The sequence below is a fragment of the Chroicocephalus ridibundus genome, chromosome 2, assembly GCF_963924245.1.
Source record: "Chroicocephalus ridibundus chromosome 2, bChrRid1.1, whole genome shotgun sequence".
Classification (NCBI taxonomy): domain Eukaryota; kingdom Metazoa; phylum Chordata; class Aves; order Charadriiformes; family Laridae; genus Chroicocephalus; species Chroicocephalus ridibundus.
In genome coordinates this window covers 16,604,555-16,617,807 of record NC_086285.1, presented here as the reverse complement: position 1 = coordinate 16,617,807, position 13,253 = coordinate 16,604,555, and positions in this window count along the sequence as shown.

The following is a 13,253-nucleotide window of genomic DNA, read 5'->3' as shown; positions in this document are numbered from 1 at the left end:
ATTAAAACACGATACTTGCTGCCAAAGTCTTTCACTGGGGCCAAGATGAGAAAACAAAAGGAGCTTTACACAGGTAGCTGCGGAACAACAGCAGTTATAAATGCTTGAGTTTTACAGCATAGACCCGCCTTTTGTACCTCCCCCATGAACAGAAAACTAGGGCACGTTGTCTCATTTGCTATTCCTCCAGAAGAGCTTGATTTTTCAGACTTTTAGAGATGGGATATTGGCACAGACAGACCTCTGCACTGACAGCACAGGTCTATATCTGTGTTGCTTTCTGTAACGCCAGTAAGAATTTTGAGGTGTTTAATCTTGACAAATGCAGGGTGTAAGTTTATCACATAAAATCATCACTTCTAGACACAAACATGCTCGATTCCCAAGGAAACATCTTTTATAGACTCTAGGTTAGCCAGCCTGTGTTGTTCTCTCCTGTTCCCTTGTTTATTCCAGAGAAATACAAGGAAGTTAAACAGGTTTCCATTTGTTGTGACAAAAGCCAACCTCACATAAATTTGGCAGTGTGCAAAGTGAGCAGGATGATTAACTGTGAATCACAAGATAGAAATTCCTCAGCATATTTTCAGGAGCTATGAAGTAGCTGTCGACAGAATAGTACCAGGATTTTGTCCCTGTCTTTTTAAAGGTGCGTCCTCTACGCTCACCACTTTTTGCCTGCAGTGCTACAGGTTAACAGTCATTTTTAGGTCATGCTTCAGTCACGCCTTGGCATCCTGTGTGTGACCAGCCGCATCACCTGACAGATGGCAGGACTGTCGCTGGGTCACCTTTGAGCTGTAAGGCCCAGAAGGGTGAACAAGAACACACTCCCACTGCTGGAAAACTTATAAAAGAAACAAAGGGAATGTGCGACCCACCTCTCTTCCTTATTTAAAATCCCCCCCTAAGCAATTATAGATGAATTATGCACTCTTCCCCTCTCCTGTGTATGCACTTTCTAGCTCGATAGATCTTAGTAATCTATTATTCATTGGCTTGCTCTCTCTTCCCTGCTTTTCCCCTCTCTTCCCGCCGCCGGGATTTGGCAGGGCTGTGGGGAGGCTCCTGCCCCACTGGCAGTGCCACTGCACAAGCCCCCACTGCCCCAGCTCCTCCTGCTCACCCATTGTGGGTTATTGCCATCTGCTGGAAAACCAGAGTGGACCAGCCAGGGAAACTCATCCCTGTTCCTGGAACTCAAGTCAGGTCCCTTAAATTGGGTGGCTGAGCTGTGAGCTGGGGCTTGCTGCAGCGCAAGTGGCATCTTTGGGGGAACAAGTTGCCTCCAAGGCTCTGGGTGAACCCCAAAGCAACCACCACGCGGCAGCGACAGGATTATTACACAGAACAAGGTTGTCATGCATTTGGTAGGCTATCTTTTAAATACAGATCTTTTGAGGTAATTTCGTTAGATATACAACAAGACTTTTTTCTCCCAGGGGTTAAATAATCCCAAACAGAAGTGAGAAGACTCACATTTAAAATTCCCCTAAGCAAGCAGGTATTTTAGGAACAGTAAGATCTTCAACATCTTACAAAACCAAAAAACCACTCTGGAACTAGGGATGCGCTCTGATTTCAGGAGTTCCCGAGCCTTTCTGCGGCCTCTGACAAACCACATAATGGTCCTGCTGGACCAAATGTGGGAAAAAAATCTGCTGTACTTTGTAGGATCCCAAGCAGATGACTATCAATATGCACTTTTAAAAGAAGCTTTTATGCTTTTGTATCACATGTCGTTATGTTGAAGCTCAATTGCTATAACTGTCAAAGGAAAATTAATTAATCTCTTAATGGGAGATGAAATGACAGCTCCAATTTGCTGTGTTACCTTTTATTCCTGACTGTACATTGCAGTCATTTAATATCCCCCAGACAGGTGCTTTTATAGAAGTATACAGATTACTTTTTATAGTTCTAAATCTTCCTTTACTTCTTTACTTATAACTTCAAATAACTTTTTAATTGAGTTGTCAGATAGCAAAATTCTAAGTAAGATACTCAAGGGATTCATAATCTTGACCAAGGAAAATACAATGTGGAGGGGAGACAATTACATTTGCTAACAAGCCTCTGATGTATCACAAAGATTTAGTTCATCTTCTAGATAAAATCGCAAATAATGCCTTAAAAGAGGATGGATCTGAGAATCCAAGCACTTGCTCTGGAATAATGTTTAATTAAGATCGCATGTTTAAATAGATTCATCTTTAGTATCCTGAATATTTGGCTTGGTGTGAGTGCTGGGAAGTTTAACGAAATTACTAGACCCCAGCCAGTGTTCAGCTGAGCTTCCTAGGCTGAGGAAATCTGACAGTCATTCATCTCCAGACAAATCATAGTCTGACAAGATGATGTGCTGATGACTATCTATTTTCTGTAAATTCTGCAATTTTTCATTCTGTGATTGCACAGCAGGAGAAAGACAAATGACCTTGTTCAAATCAATGCTCCCAAAAGTAAAAGAAGCCTTTGATTTGGTCAAGATCATCTCTTATTATCTGGCAGTTACATGAGAAGGCTTTTGAAACTTTACGTTGATTTTTGAGCATCAGAAAGAGAAACAGGAAATGGATCTGTGGAGGCTGCAGGGCCTTTTGCCACGCTGGGCTTTTGTCACATGTGTTTCATCCACAGATTTATTCTTGTTAATTGACCATAAGCTGCAGATTATTATTTTATTATCCACCTGCGTGCTGGAGAGTATATAATGAGGGAAGTGAAGTGCTCAGAGTTGTTCGCATTTACAATCTATACTGAACAAGTAATAGATATAGCACAGGAGAAAGGTGGTTTCTGTGCTGAAAAGTTAATAGTAGATAAAAGAAAAAAGTGATACAGGAGAGAAGAAGATGCTGTGGGGACTGGGCAGCCTTGCTGCTGCAACCATATGGAGTGACAAAGAAACCCCTGGCGAAGTGCTCGGAGCTGCGTGAGGGCACTGCGCTCCTCCGCTCCCCTCTTCTCCTGGGGTATCTACGGCTCTGGGCACCTCAAAAAATACTGCGGTTGAATGGCAGCATTGGTCTTACTGCTTGATTTGGGGCATGCTTCACTGTAGTGTCTTACTGACTTTTAGCAAGAATTTATCAACTACTGTACCAAGAGCACACCAAGCCTATCCTGATGGTGGTCCATTTAGAGGTATGATTTAATTTTTTGGGGGGAGTTATTGATTTTAGAAATGCTTTAGGGCAAGAGGTAAAGGAATGTAATCCATGTAGCTGATTCTCACAATTTTATTTGTGTTCATTTGATTTAGGGGCTGGTTTGGTTAATACAGAGCTCTGCAATACCGGGGCTGTGCGCAGGCAGGTTTCTCCCTCTCTCCCTCCCCACCAGCCCACAGGGTGCCATCTTTGGCCCAACTTACTGCCTAAGGGAGTGGTTCAATCCTGCTACACGATGCCCAGCACTGGGGGAAGGGGGGGTGGGGGGGGGTGGTCAGTGGGTGCCCTTCAAGCCTCTTCCCAAACCCTAGGGGAGATCCCAGCAGGATCTGGCCCAGAGGCCAGAGCAGGGGGTCCTCAAGCCCACTGTGCTGTGCTGCTGACACCCCGGAGGGGCTCAGAGAAAGGCTTGGCTGGGGAGGGCTGGGGACACCACAGGAGGCTCAGCTGGGACCAGGTTCCCTGCAGGGAAGGGGAAACAGCAGACGGAGCTGGTGGTCACCTCCCATCAGGGGTTTCTCTACCTCTAACCCAGGAGACCACACAAGTTTCCATTCACTCCTCAACACACAAGCCTTCTCAGCGTCAGGCTGCTGTAGGACATGGGTTTAAGATAGTGAAGACCTTTTGTTTACAGGTTTCCATTTCAAAACCTGGAAGGTTTTATATAGCAGGGTAGAGATTTTTCTGTCAAGTCTAATTCAGGCCAATGCCACGCCATAATCTCCTAATTATACTATGCAGCAGGATCAGTCTCTGTAATCCCTAATTATATCTTTGCTTGGAAAATGTTTTGTCTCGCTTCTGCCCCTTCTACATGGTCTCTACCTGCCCAAAGGATCCTCAGAGCTGCTAATAGTAATTAAGAGGGGGATCTCAGCAGTTTATTAGAAGGAAATGGCAAATTCTCCCCTAAAAGTAATTCAGTCATCTCAAAACTGTTCATAAATTTGATCTAAATAGTTATTTCTAGGTAAAAAACCAAACAAACCCAACAAAACCATGATTAATTGTTGGTGACAATTCTCCCCACTACAAAGGAGGGATGCTGCAGAATGCTCTTGGCCCCTGCTCGGGGGCTCTTCCAGTTTGCACCACTGGAAAACACTCACCCCTAGCATCTACTCCAAATGAAACCTCACCCATTAGGGAGCAGCAATTACCCTGCTATTCAGGAGAGCATCCCCGAACAAGACATGATTTATTGGTCAATTGGACACAGCAGCAACGCTTTGGGTCAGCGTGACATCCTGGCAGAGCCTTGTCATTCACCCAGCACAATGGGGACACAGCTGCTTTGAGGGAGGACGTGTCAGTGTGGCGCTGGCTGCCATCGTCCTCTCCAGCTTGTCTCCGTGACCCTCTCTCTTTTCTCCTTACAAAGGCTTTTATTCACATGATTTCCTGGAAACCTGCTGTGGGGGAGGAGAAGAGCTGGAGGAGCAACTGTGTCTCCCAAGGCATTTGCCCCCCAAATATATAGCTGTCCCCAGCCCCTCTGGGCCAATCCACTCCAGGGAAGTCTCCACCAACACTAAATGGCAGATGTGGGTTTAAATTTCCCTTATTTTGCCATCTTTTCCATCTGCTATATGAGGTACTATTGGTCAGGAACAAATTTGGGTGTGTAGGAACAGATCTGTGTATGTAGTCTCTCCTGATTTTTGTATTTATAAATGAAGGGGAAAAAATGTTTTGCTTTGGGTCAGATGGGATGTTTTATGTGGACAAAGCTTTATGTGGACAAAGCTTTTTTAACCTAAGATAAGCACCTGCAAAATTTATATACTGCTCACTCTGATCTTTGTTTCTTCCTTTCTTTTATTAACATTGTGGTTCAGCTGCTGAACTGAAAAAAAAAATCAGTCATTTTCTCAAACCAGTTCATAATGCTGGGATGCGGCTGCCTCCCTGTTCAGAATAATAATGGCACTCGCAGGCATCGGTTTAGTGACCTGTGGAAGATCTGCAGTGAAAATATTTGGTTCTTCTTGAGTCCTGTACCAAAGAAACCACAAACCAAAAGAAATCAGTGGTCTGTGGGTCAGGCCCTACCGCTATAGAAGCTGCTTGATAATACTGGGTCAGAATTCAGAGATTTAATACAATTACTATGTGAAAAAGACGCAGAATTAAATTAATCTTCCAATATTCAAAGGGGGAGCAGTAAATATTGTACGAGGACCATTAGGGGCAGAAGGTTAAATAAGCTGATCCAGCAGCACCAGCAGGGCTTGGGGGCAGGCTTGAAAGCAGCGTTTAGTTCAAAATGCTTAGAAAAAACAGTAGGAGGCCATGAGGAGTCTGGGGTATAGAGGCGGGAGGCACTTGGTGAAAAAACAAGTTTGCTTTCTTGAAAATCAAAAAGAGCCATGTTAGTGGGGAAACTGAGAAGCTCACAGTCCCCCTCCTTCTCCTCCCTCTGACAGGCACCAGCACTGCACCGTCTGCACCCACACCGAGCTCCCTCTTTTATTAAATGCCTTAGCATATTAAAAGAGGCAGGACTTTAAACTTCAGCTTCAGTGGGGACACCACTTGTTTGTTCCCACCTTGTTCAATAGGCAGCTAGTCCGGCCTTTCCCTGCATTGGGAGGTGACTATGAAAATGCCCCAACATTCACCATTACTGAGAAAACCCAAACACCAGGAAATACCAGGTTTGTTTCCCAAACCAAACACGTCTGGTACTGCCCCTGTGATGCCAGATACCTTTGACAGGACCAGAGGACAAACGCAGTGGCATCAGCCAGGCAGTGGTGTCCTTCGGGATGTCGTTTGCAATGGCAAATGGTAGGCGACTCACAAGCTTAGTCATTGCAAAGATGCCTCGGATCCAGGAGAGATATTTTAGGTGTGCAGTAATGAAGGTAGGATACCCATGGACAAACTGCATGATCTGGTGGTTTCAGTGGACGGCATCACTGAGCCGCAGGCACTGAGGCAGGCACAGATCAGTTTTGTTCACACATCACCGGTGGCACAGGCAAGTCAGATCTGTTCCCCAAACTGGTAGGCAGTGGGTAAAGGCTGCTGGTGTCTGTAAAACTGCCCATGTTTGACTCCAAGAGCAAGAACACATGATTTTGTGAAGCTGTCAGGCTTCGAGCCTCTCAGGCATGGGAGAGCACAGGACGTGCAGGGCTCTCCGTGCTCCGTGTTTGAAGGACAGGTGAGGAGGTCTCTTCCCGGGTGCCCTCAGGGAGAGACACTCACCACCAGTGTGTGCAATACTCACATAGCCTGGTGGTGACTGTGGTGGAGGGAAGAGCTGCTCGGGCTCTGCCACCACTGTCCTCGTCTTCTTCCTCTTCGATGGGTCGGCAGGTTGGAGCCCTGGGCCTCCCATTGCCCATCTGCTTCCCGCTCCCTGTGGAAGAGGAGAAGCTCAAGAGGGAGGGATGGGGCTCTTGGAGGTTGCATAGGAGGAGACTTCAAGCAAGGAAGGGTGAGCAAGGAGGCCCACCAGTATTCACTGACTGGTTCTTTCTGGCTCTCATCTGGGCTCAGGGTTACTTTGTCACCCAGAGATGTGCTCCAGGACAGAGGAACTGCCAACGCTTTCGAGATCAGGTTGCAAGAGAGTTGCTGAGAGTTGCAAACAGTGCCTCTGCTTGATGCTGCACAATGGATTAATACTGCCCAGCACAATCTGTACAAGCTGAGCGGGATTTTTGGCACAGCAATTGCCTTAAAACTCTGGAATTCCTAATTGCCGTCACAACCCTCTCATTGCATGACTGATACTCGGCATGTGACACAGCATTAATTGTGCATTTCAATTCGGAAGTTGCAACTAATTACTGTTGTCCTAATGAGTACTTCTATACTTCCTCCTGTTCGCACACACAGGGTTAGTAGGAATACATCAAAGACTGGGTCTATCCAAGCCGGTCATTCAAGAAGTATAAAATGACAATGAACCTTAGGCAAGTATCGCCAGCAAAAGGCAGAGGGCCAGCCGGAGGTATGTGCCTACGTCATGGTGTGAGAGTGAAATTCATACATACTTTTGTCAAGTAGGAAGAGCAGATTTTGACACCCTGACTTGTTACCCTCACGCCTTTCCTGGCATCACACCCAACTTCGAGGTTTATCTAGTGAAATACGACTGTGAATAATACTCCTCCAAACAGCCTAGTTTCAACATTTTTGAAGAGGAAGGGCGGCAGAAGGAAGGCGCGTGGCGGCCGACGCGCGCCCACGCCTGCTGCAGCACAGCCGGGTGGTGGCCGGGCGTCACGGGGCCGGCAGCACGCTCCACTGAGTCACCCTCCCCGTAGCACCCCGCTCGGTGCCAGCGGCTCCTCCCTGCTCAGCACCTCCTCCCACGCCTGCCTCCGGCACCTCTGGAGTTACCGAACCAGCGGGCAATTGAGGTTGTGGCTCTGGCACAGGTGACACCTTGGACATTGTCGCAAACAGCCAGGAGCGCTCAAAAAGCGTCCCCAAATGCAGTGTCCCCAGGCACCTGTGTCAAGTCTGGTAGGTGCCTGTTCTGTGACAGGAATGGCAATGTGTGCCAGGGCCCTGCTACTCGAGACCTCCTGCCTGGTCACAACGTGCCCACAGCTGCCCATGGCATCCACCAACATCCTGGTCTGGGTTCACACTGTGGTTGCTGCTCACAGCCACCGAGGACGTGAGTCACCAGGGAGCGAGTGAGCAGGCTGGCCCCCTTCAAAGCACAATGCCCTTTCCTGGGGTTGGTGGGTGGTTTTTGTTTTTTTTTAAATTCCCTTTCCTGTGGGCAAAGGCCTGCCCTCCTTTGCAAGGGGAGACAGAGAGAGCCGGGACACAGCTCAGCTTGCACAGCTGTATCCTACAGGCAGAGGGGAGATGTTGTGTAAATCCGTTTCAGAGCACTTCAAGAGGCATACCAAGGGCAAGGTGCCTTAGTCTGAACACAGCCCTACCATCCCATCCCTTCCATCAGCATCTTTGTTATTAACATTAATTATTCAATGCCTAATCAATAACAGATATTCTACCTCTGCTACTAACATACTATAAGGCTTTCAGAAAATCATTCTGTACCCCCATGTGCAATCTTTACACAGAAAAGAAGTCTGACCTCTGTGAAGTGTTTCATAAACTAAGAGCAATAAAAATGGTTTTCCCCCAGGAGCTGCTTTCCCTGTTTCAAGCAAGTCTTTCCCAATATTTGTTTGTCTGCTTTTCATTTTTAAAAAATAGATTAAAATGTTTAGCACTAAGAAGTGCCATTATAGAAACAAACTGTACACAGTCTCCAACATGTGACAGTTCAGGGTAATCTCAGTGACGGTATTGCACATGCATTAGCACACACATCAAACGAAAATAACATTTTAGAGGGGAACATATTCCACGTCACTCCCCCACATGAATATTTCAGAGGGTAGGAGAGACCTGCAGCTGTTTGGAAAGTATGAGTCTCATTGAAGAGTGAGTCAATATTTAGCGACATATGTTTTTCCAAGTAAAATGGAGTACAGGACAAGATCATCCACTTTACTGATGCTCTTGGGATGCTTGTGCAGAAAGAGAGGTGGCAGCGAGCAGCTTCCTACCACCATCCCCCCAGTGGAGAAGTGTCAGCAGCCCCCCGTGCTCCCTAACAGCCAGGTGCCAGAATTGCCGGCTGCCCTCTTGGCCTGTCGCAGCACGAGCAGACGGTGCGTGGCTGCCACCAGCGATGGCAATATGACCCCCCACAGCATTAGGATGACACCCTGTGTTTTCAGGGCTCTGTGCATTCCTCAGTGAATGCTCCTGCAACACAGGACTGTTGCCAACTTGGGCTCTGCCTTGGAAGTGGATATAATATTAAAACACGAGCTTTTCTGACACTTGGTGCTAGGCCCAACCTGCTGGGGCAGGGTGGCTGCTCCCTTCCTGCCGGCCAGAGGGATGCTCGGCGATGGCCACTCTGCTCCCTGGAGCAGGAGGATCTCTGGTCGCAGCCTCCCCGGGCACTGGTGGGGCTGCCGGTGACTACAGGCTGCGTGGGCTGGGGCTGTGTGCGCAGCGGAGAGTGGCCCTGCCTCACCTCACACGCATGGTGTAAACTGAATTAGGTCATTTCAGCCGGAGAACATCAGCAAGGCTGTCTCTGTGCCACGGGATCAGCAGAACAGAGCTGTCTCGAGGAATAAGAAATCCAAACATACGTATGCGTGCCTCCATTCACACACATGTATGTGCACATACATGCATATCTATTTGTACATATGTCTATATATATATAATTATATATATAATTAATTAATAATGACATACAATTTTTATATATACCTGGATAAATACTGCATACATTGTGTAGTGCTGTGAGTAGCTTGAGGTATTTGGGGTATTAGACAGCAGCCAGCTTCCATCTGGCTTGAATATTTGTTAATGAATGTGTATTAAACGAATGCTGAGTCAAATATAAATGCTTGTATCAGTAATAGATATAGAACATAAACCTAATTCCTCTGCTAAATGCATTGCCCTCCTTCTCTCTGGCATTTTTGGGCTCCAAGCCTAGAAAACAATACAGCTACAGTCATCACACCCAACTAGCTACAAACACGGACGAGAGCCACAAGGATGATTTCGGCTGCAATAGCACCCTGAGATATTTAACTTTTCGGCTAGCGTTCATAGCGTCTTGATTACACAGTGGGCAGGGAAGAGGTAGATAGCCACCCGCAAGATGAAAAGCCAGCGCAGCGTGCCCCAGGCAGCTGCTGGAATAGCTGCTGAGGAGGGTGGGTAGGGCCCAGCCCCACTCCCCACAAGGGTTTAAACACCTCTTTGCAAATATTCTTTCTAATCCCATCTTCCAAAAAAAGAAAGGGAAGGTTTTTCAGATCTTTGAAGGTATAAAGGAGGTGGGAGTAGGGAGTCCTTTCTCTATGCCCATACATGAATCATGACTTTCTGTTTTCGTTCGTTTAGGTGCTGGGTTTGGTTTTCATTGCTGCTACTTCCACCCACTGGTTTAGTGGTTAAAACAGGCAGCCAATATGTGGGAAACCCTGGTCCAGCCCCTTCCTCCACCCAAGGGCAGTTGCAGGCTCTCACTGCCCTCTCAGCTCCACCTGCCGAAGCTCTCCCTTTTTTGTACAGAGTCCATGAATATTTATTGGGTCAAGTCAGCATGAGTCTCTGTTCTGGAAGCCACCACTCATCAGCACAGGTGGAAAAGCCCTTTCTCATCCTCACTCCTATAATTATTGAATACCAAATACCGAAACGTTCCCTGCAGCATGTTCCTTGCCACCAGGGCTTCCTAATCTGTGTGTAAGAGGGGTCACCACCTCCCCTCTCCCTGGCTGCGGTGGCCTGAGAAGCTCCAGCTGTGAGACAACCTGCCAGATGTGTCCCCACACCCACACAATGTCTGGCACAAGCGCTGGGGAGCTACGCTACTGTGGCTACAGACAGGTAGGAACTTTGATGACTTTAGGTGTGGAAAAGCAGGAGGTAATAGAGCTAGATCCTTACAGGATTAGGGCAAGCTGCTGTGAGTACACCTAAAGTTGTCTCAGGCTCGTCTTTGATGTGTGCGGTGATGTGTAATCTGCACTGCTGTAAAGAGACAACAGGAATTAAAATAAAAGGTGGCCTCATCAATCTTTTTCTAAAATATCCAAGGCCAAAATGAGTCCAAAACTTCCCCATGGATGCTGGATTTTGTGTTGATGATCCTGCCAATGATGCTGCCCATTGCTAGTAACAGCAGCAGGCAAACTCTTGCAGCTCTGCTCTGTTAGAGGCCCTAAGCTATACTTACACAATAAAATATTTGCTTAAGGTGAAAGGCTTTTCCTGGGATAGCATTCAGGAAATGTAGGGACAGGGAAAGAAATTAAATTGAGGAAAGAAAAGCTCTATAAACATTTATTCCTTTCCATCTCAACACAACACCCACTTCTCATAAAAAGTGCCCTTGACTTTCCCCCTGCCACATGAGCCATTTTCTCTTTGAACCTCTCTCCAGCCACATTGGTTTTGTCTGCTCTTAAGGATGTACTTCACTCTTCCATTTCTGCTCTCACCATATAAAATTGCAAACTTCTCACAGCGATGCACTCGACTGGCTGAACTCGAAGCAGGGCATCACGAAGCCCATCCTTAACCCCGCAGCAGACTGGTCCCTCCTGTTGATGTTGTACCCACAACCTTGCCTCACCGAATTTCTAAGCATTAAAGCAGCGAGGGACCTGCCCCGGCAGGGAGGTGTGCTTCAACCAGCAGAAACCGATAACGGCAGAAGTATTTTGCTGCGTCAAATCCCTGGCAGCGCCGTAGCTACATATTTTCCCGATGGTTATCTCCTTCCCCGGGGTGCTCTGTGGGTGCAGCACAGGCGAAACATGTTCCACCAAGTCAGTGCCAACCGGCGCCAACTCACCCTTTTATACAGCAGCAACAAGGTGTTAGCATCTCTTCCAGCATCTCTTCCAGCAACCAGCCCTTGGTGTTACCCAGAGTGAAATGGAGACACAATTCACCCTCTGCCACTGTCTGGGATGGGGCGGTGCATCCTTCCTCTCCCCTCCCTGTGCCTTGCGTTCCCGCTTTCCCCCAGGCTCTGGGGGAACAATCCTTGCCTTGTTCCCGCTCAGTGACCTGGCGCTGGGATTAACACGCATGAGCGGCTGCACCATCTGCACGGGGAAAAAATGCTGGGGCTGCGGTCGGGCGTGAGTGGCCAGGGCAAGGGCAATTGCCACTTACACCCAGCTGCAGCCTTCTGCTGGGATGGATGGAGATTTAACGTAACCCAGGAAAGACATTGCAAAAAACCCCTAACCCACCCTGTTTTTTGAGCAGGATGAAAAGAATAGGCTGATCTATGGGGTTTCTTGGGTGGAAAGGGTGTCTGCAGGGAAAGCCTTGCACCATGTTGCTGGTGTGGCTGTGGGGAGGGGGATTGTACAGAAGTGGGGGTCAAATAGGTGATATTTAGAGCGGCAGAGCACCCGGATGAATTGCCCTCCAGCTGCAAGCTTGATTTCAATAATAATAAATATAGGCCCTTTGTGGGGTGCTGCCAAGAACCTCAGCCCTGCCCAAGGCTGCAGACCACAGGGAGACCTCCCACGCCAGGAGTGGGACCTGGGGAAAGCAAGCACCAACTGGGGGAAGACGTCAAGGCCAGCAAAGCATTTTGTACTGATCACCAGCCAGGAAGCTGACAGGAACAGTTTCCATTTTCCAGCCCCGACCTTGGGAGTGGTGGGGGGCCCAGGGAAGGAGCCTGCCCTTTGCCCTCTGCGATTTTCTCAGTATTGTGGTCTCCAGCACTTCCAAAAGGCTTTTTTTTTCAGCTGCTGAAAAGATGATATCAAGGGTTGAATCTCTAGAAACTTTTTAGAAATACCACTTATACCCGTATGTAGTTTCTTGCAGACCTGAAAAAGGCAGGCAGCTGCAGCTGGATCTGACTTTCTGCTCTGGCTGGAGGCTGAGGGCGGTTCTCTGCTTGCCTTGCTGGAAAGCCCTAAGGGAAAGCAAGGGAGGCTACCGCATCCACCCACCGCTTCATTTGACTGCCCCAGCACCACCATTTCCAAGTGCTAGCAGGATGCTGCTATTAGGCAGGATGAAGAAAGACTGCTTCGAATGCTCTCAGAGCCAAACATCGGAGCTGGAAGCTGAGGGAAGAGCCATCCCGCAACGCAGACCAGGTTACCTGCAGGTCCCCTGCTTCAGAGGTGACTTGTGCCTGAGTAGACATACCTGAGAAAATCCATAAGAACAACTTGGTGGCGCCGACCTCACAGTGGTCCTTGGGCATCAGAGTGCGCTTACAGAAGGTTATAATTTCAGTTTATCATTTCACCTTAACCCTTAGGCACATTTCGGGAGCACCTCCTGCCCTCAAGAGCTGGAGCAAGCCCTGCTGGCGTGGGAAGTGTTTGAGAGCCCTTGCCTGGCTGGGTAGCGGAGGGAGGGCTGCGAACACGTGCTCCGTGGTGCTGCTCCTCCAGGGGCCATGCCCTCCGCCTGCCCGTGGTGCCTGCAGCCCAGCAGAGGTTGGGAGCAACACATGACCAGCGAAAAGGAATCTCGAGATACCATGTGCATCCATGTAATTTTCTTTCACAA